Genomic DNA, 6,368 nt, shown 5'->3' with positions numbered 1-6,368 from the left:
CGGGGGGGGGGTGGAATCGACGTCCTTCAACATAATACGTTGACCTCCGCTCCAATCTGGGTGCCTCGAGGTGGCGACTAGCCTTTGTGCTTGAACACACTGCAGTTTATTTTCTATTCACCGACAGGGTACATTACAAATTTTAATGCGTCTATCTGTCTAAGCAACGTTGTAAATCAGCATTTTGAAAAGACGCAAAAGGCACGTCCTTTGGTGTTTTATAATCCGTCTGCTATGTCGACATAGGACCAACTCTGACAATCACATAGTGTGAAAAGCATTATTGCGACCGGGTGGGGATTACCCCATGCAGGGGTATCGGTAGCTTAACTCTTTGAAAATCACCCCCTCCTCGACTCTCCCTCCCTTCTGTCTGTCTGTCTGTCTGTCTGTCTGTCTTTCTTTCTCCCCCTCCCCTCTCTGTATGTCTGTCTCCCTCTCTCTATCCCTCTCTCTCTCTCTCTCTCTCTCCTCTCTCTCTCTCTCTCCCCCCCCCCCTTACACACACACAAAGAAGAAAAAGCCAACAAAAACATCCCACCAAAATATACTCAATCCCACGTTCTGAATGGCCACCTCAGCCTTGACTATAACTGTACCCACGCTCAGACGCACGCACAAACATACGACAAGAGTGTTACATAACACACCAACATACAATAAGAGTGTTACATAATGCACCACATTATCGCCACTACTCAACAAGTCCATCTGACCGCAATGAATGAATCAAGGAGCCTCCGTTAACTCAAACCAGCCCAGCACGACCACCACATGATGTTCCTTGTGGTTGATGCTAGTGATGAAGATGGAGCAAAAAAATGGCATTGACGGTTGACCTACTTATATCTGCCAGACCCCCTTACAGTGACGAGAGGCGACGATTGGAAGACGCTGGCCAAAGTAGGCGGCGCCCTACAGAGAGGAAACGGAAGTGGTCGTGTACCTTTGCGCCCACCATTATTTTTAATTACCGCCATTATTGTTTCCCTGTTCCCCTGCTGGGCGCATCGAATGATTGAGCGAAATCCGCTTTTAGATGGGAGAAACGTAGCAATGAGTGCAACTGTGAAAAGCAAGACTGATCACTTCCTCATATCAGAATCGTGTGGCCCCATTCATGCGCGTTTCTTTATGGGTCATACGTATTTAGACCTGGAGTAGCAGCCTCACAAGTCAAGTGTGAGGTGGGTAAACTTAGATCTTTTTAAAGTTTTAGTAAGAATTTTACGGCACTTGCATCACAATAAGGCCATAAAGGTGCCGAAGGTTAGAGGTATTACAAGAGAGTAAAAAACACAAAAAGAAGGATGAGAGATCAGGACGATAGATTATGTATAGGAAAGAAGAAGCACACCACACCAGAGCACCCGCCTAACACCCACAAGCTTAGGTTAGGCTCAACATTCGAAGTTCAGACAAGTTGCACTAAAACAGGCTCCATTTTGTTCCATCTTAAAAGATAGCAACAAGATGATCCACCTCGACCTTCAAGTGGATGGCGAGCAAGAAGTAAACCTATTGCATACCCGTAGGAAATTCAGCCCCCTGACAGAAAAGTTACTCATGGACTTTCATACTGAAAAGTACACCTTTTTGCCATTCTTTGTACAACAAATCCTTTACACCCTCTGCCAACTAAACCAGAATCGCACAGACATTTTCTCCGACCCACTTTAAAGTGCTTTCTTTACTAACGCCCCCCCCCTCCCCTTCCGTTAGCTACACTACACGACAACACAATTGTAACTCTTCCGGTATGCCACATTTCTTTCTTTCTCATTAATCCCTCTCATTATATCTGCCCTCTCGACGAGACTTCGACATTACATAACTTCACAGCTGAACTTCCCATCCGACCTTTCGATTTTGACAAACCAGAGTATAATATTTAACAGCCCACAACTATTCGATGAGAATTCGACGTTAAATAAGTGCGGGGCACGACTTGCTGTAAAAGCTTTCGATCTGAACACAAAGAGAAAAACATCGTCTGCCTGTCAGTCAATTTGTCTGTGTGTACGTCTGTCTGTCGTTCTGTCTCTGTCTGCCTGTCTGTCTGTCTGTCTGTCTGTCTATCTCTCTCATTAAAAATCAGCATAATCTATCTGTCTTCCTGTCTGTCTCTATCCCTGTAAACAAAAATGAGCATAATATATGTAACTGTCTGTCTGTCTGTCTGTCTCTCTCTCTCTTCCTCTCAACAAAAATGAGCATAATATAATATGTGTCTGTCTGTCTGTCTGTCTGTCTGTCTGTGTCTCCCTCTCCTTCCCTCTAAAAATAAGCAAAATAGTCTGCACCCCCCATAACCACACCCACACCCACACTTCCATCAGGCCTCAGCAGCAACCACTAGAACAAGAAGAAAGCGTACGCAAGTTTCACCGCACCAGGTGGCTTGAGGCTTCGCGCCGATGGTGCGGTCTGGTGCGCGGACGACTATTCGAACTGCCTCTGAAGAGCGCGCGCAAATGCAAAACAGATGTGTGCGTTTCTGATCCCGAGTAATTAACCCTCGGCCTGTCAGCGCTGGTTCTTCCTCACTCCGTAACTCGTCAGCTATGTAGACAACGTGCATCGCTCACGTGAGTCTTCTTCCACATTCTCATCCTTTTGAGCTTTGTTTTATTTCTTTTGCTACGAGTTGGTGTGCAATTTTGTCTGTCTCTCTGTTCGGGTGTCTGGTTGTCTGTCTGTCTGTTTGTCTGACTGTCCATCTGCGTATGTGCGTGTGGGTGTGTCTGTCTGTGTGTATCTGTGTGAATGAGAGAGAAAGAGAGAACGATAGACTAGATAGATAGATAGATAGATAGATAGATAGATAGATAGATAGATAGATAGATAGATAGATAGATAGATAGATAGAGAGGAGACAGACACACACACACACACACACACACAGAGAGAGAGAGAGAGAGAGAGAGAGAGAGAGAGAGAGAGAGAGAGAGAGAGAGAGAGAGAGAGAGATGAGGGAGGAAGATGGAAAAATAGAAATGAGGAGGGATATGGAGAAAGAAAGAGGGGATGGGGATGGGAGACTGAAATTTCTTATTGCTGTTGTTGTCGTTATTGCTGTTGTTATATTTATCGCTATTGTTTATCCACCTCCTTTTCCTCCCCCTCCTCCTCTTCGTATGAAGAATAACACAGATTTTCCCAACACCAACTAAAAAAACCCCAAAGCAACAGGCATCGAAGTTATTTCTTTTTTCCTCTTTATCTCAACCAGGGGGTGGGCATTAGAGCGAGTTTGCAGGCAAAGGAATGCAGATACAAGGCCATCTATGTCGCCATCATAATCATTCTGAGCAAACAGTACAGGGCCCGGATTGTGCGAACGAGACTCTTGCCAGCCAGGAACAGGTCTAGACATGTCCCTCCCGGGAACACAGAATGTCAGCATACACTTTGCAGGTCGCGAGGAGAAAACCCCCCCACCAACAACCGATATGCATGTAATGTAATCATCTCCCTCTCTTCCAATCTTTTCTTTCTCCCCCATCCCTTGAGAGAGGGGAGAGAGAGAGCGAAAGAGAGAGAGAAAGAGAGAGAGAGAGAGAGAGAGAGCGAGAGAGCGAGAGAGAGAGAGATGAAGCAATAAGGCAGCCAAACCCACCATAAAAATACCTTTACAGGAATTCTATATGGGTTAAAGCAAAGGCAATAAATTTTTATTTTTTTAAAACTCGCCAAAGGAATCTACTCCTCAAAGTCTTTCTCTTGTGTATCTACTTCTGTTTCAGCCTTTGGGACGGTACTAAAAGGCGGTTGATTGCGGTGGCTCTGTTGCGATCCGCTACTGTTACTTCTTTTCTTTTAAACAGTTCTTATACTAACATGTCTCCTGCAAAAGATGACTCTTATGGCGCTGAATCTTCCAGAAGTACATTAGGAAAAAAGTAAATTTTGACCCCCTCTTCATTTTTAAAACAAGATAAAAGCGCCCTTCGAGCAAGACGTCACGGAGAGCCCCAGTGGAGAGTGGACAACCCGGGTACGCCTGCTAGTACGTTATGTACGGTGGGTTAAAGGTTACTTTTTTTTTTCGCTAAAACTTAAACGAAACCAAACATTACGAGTCATTCTAAGAGAAAATTAGGGAAACACTTAGAAATACAAAACTTGAAAAAATCGCTACCCCATAATTACAAACTTCTATCCGCTCATTACCGAGTTCTGAGAAATTTGACGCCAAAATGTTGTTTTTTTAAAAAGTTTTTCCCCCCCGATGCAATTCTTTGAATATCTTCATAACGACTCCATATATTCTTATGATTTTTATAGAGTAGATAGAGTATTTGATTTCTAACTTCACGGTCTTAGAAACGCAAAACGGCCAAAAATGTCACATAGAACTTTGTAATTTTGAGGACGCAAAATATTACGCAATGTGGAGGAAAGAGCGATTAAGCCAAACATATTGCGCCAAGAGGGGCGTTGCAAGGGAAGACACTTTTTTCTTTGAAACATGTTGAAATTTGTAGGCACTTTCTCTTCAGCACTTGTGGGAGAATGCGATAACTTAACTCAACACGTTGCTTCTTATCAGTGGCTCACATCGTCTGGGTGAATATTACGCTTAACAAGAAGCAGGAACCAGCATTTTTCAAGACATATGTATATATCTCTTCAGAGTTAGTGCAAATGAAGACGAGCTACACAACAGACGTTCGAGGCTCAATCGTTATTTTAATTTTTCAGTTTATATTTTGTTGTTACGTTTCTTATCCTTTCCAGAATATTCTCTCTCAGCCCGCCATAATAATAATAATAATAATTATTATTATTATTATTTATTATTAATAGATCTATTATAATAATTTTATTAAACAAGGCACTTTTATGCATTCCTTCTTCAAAATGGAAAAAAGGGCATCAAGGTTTTACGCTTCAGCAACAGCAAAATCACCATAGAATGGGGAAGTGATACCAGGAACCCCCCCCCCCCCCCCGCTATTTGGGCATGATGGAAAGCACGTTGATAAGATCAGAATCACAGGTTATGTTCCAAAAAAGCGCTTTCCCAGAACTACATCGTACTGAACGGCCTTACGCATACTGACAGGCGTTGTTAAAGAAGTACAGATGATACATCTTTGCCTGGGCGGGAGACAAAGACGAAGTAGATTGCCCAAGTTCTACGTCCATCAATTCAGACCTTGGCTTCCTTGATATACTCACAGAACAACACAAGGGCAACAGGAACAAATACAAAGGCGAACCTGAGATCTACTGGCGATGTGGTATTAGGATACAACGAGCAGAGAGACAAACCTAAGCACAGAACCATGTCCAACGTACACAGGGAGACAATGATTTATCTTTTCAACGATAAAAAGACGGCTACTACTGATAGAATCGAGATCCTTTAAGAGATATCCCGCATATCAGAGCCAAACAGAGCTTTCATGGAAAAACGCCGGAACAGTAAAAAAAACTAACAAACTACCAAAAACAAAAACAAACGGATTTTCCCCATAGGGAAATCAAGCTCATAATTATTATTCACTCCCAAGATCCTTAATCATCACACCAATAAAACCTGTAGCCGGAAACACAACAGTGTAAGATGAAACGGTTGTTGGATGTTCTAAATTATCTTCAAAGGGTTGACAATAACATGAAATATAGAAGAGTACGTAGTCATGCAACCAAGAGGAAAATCAACAGACATTCATGGCGGGAGATGATGACCGAGCTATGTTGTAGGTTTTATGGCGAGTAGCTGCCATACAGGTCCCATTTTAACAGTAACTGATCAGGAAAACGGCAACACTGAGAAAATAAAACCACTGTATTCGTAAAGAGTTAAACATGAAATAGGTGGGAAGAAAAACTAAGTGAATACATGAGCACATCCTCTTTTTAGAGGATCTGTTTTATTTTTCTTATTAAGCGTTTTATGCACTTGCAACAAAATTGGGTCATATAAGTGCCGAAGATTAGAGGTGTTACAAGAGAGTAACAAAAACGAAAAAGGAGGAGAGACAAAGACGATAGACAAAGACGATAGTTGTTTGATAGGCAAGAAGGAGCAAACCACACTAGAGCGTCCGCCAACCACCCAAGGAGAATCTCTATTTTCGTTTTTCGTTTTCAACTTTAACCGGAAAACACAAGTTCGTTTCAGTAAAAGTTTTATGGCGTTTGCAACACAATCACGTGCCGAAGATTAGACGTGCTACTAGAGTGTAACATACACAAATGAAGGAGGAGGAGAGATAAATGATATGCGTCTGATAGGTAGAAAGAAGGAGCAAACCACATACACTATAGCACCCGCCAACCACCTTCAGACACAGATAATAAGACTCGAGCACAAGCAATGTGTTTGTCAATAATGCAGAATGCTATCTGCGCCTGTG

Source organism: Aplysia californica, unplaced genomic scaffold (assembly GCF_000002075.1).
Source record: "Aplysia californica isolate F4 #8 unplaced genomic scaffold, AplCal3.0 scaffold00028, whole genome shotgun sequence".
Lineage (NCBI taxonomy): Eukaryota > Metazoa > Mollusca > Gastropoda > Aplysiida > Aplysiidae > Aplysia > Aplysia californica.
The sequence above is the reverse complement of the archived record's forward strand: the minus strand, read 5'-3'. Positions refer to the sequence as shown.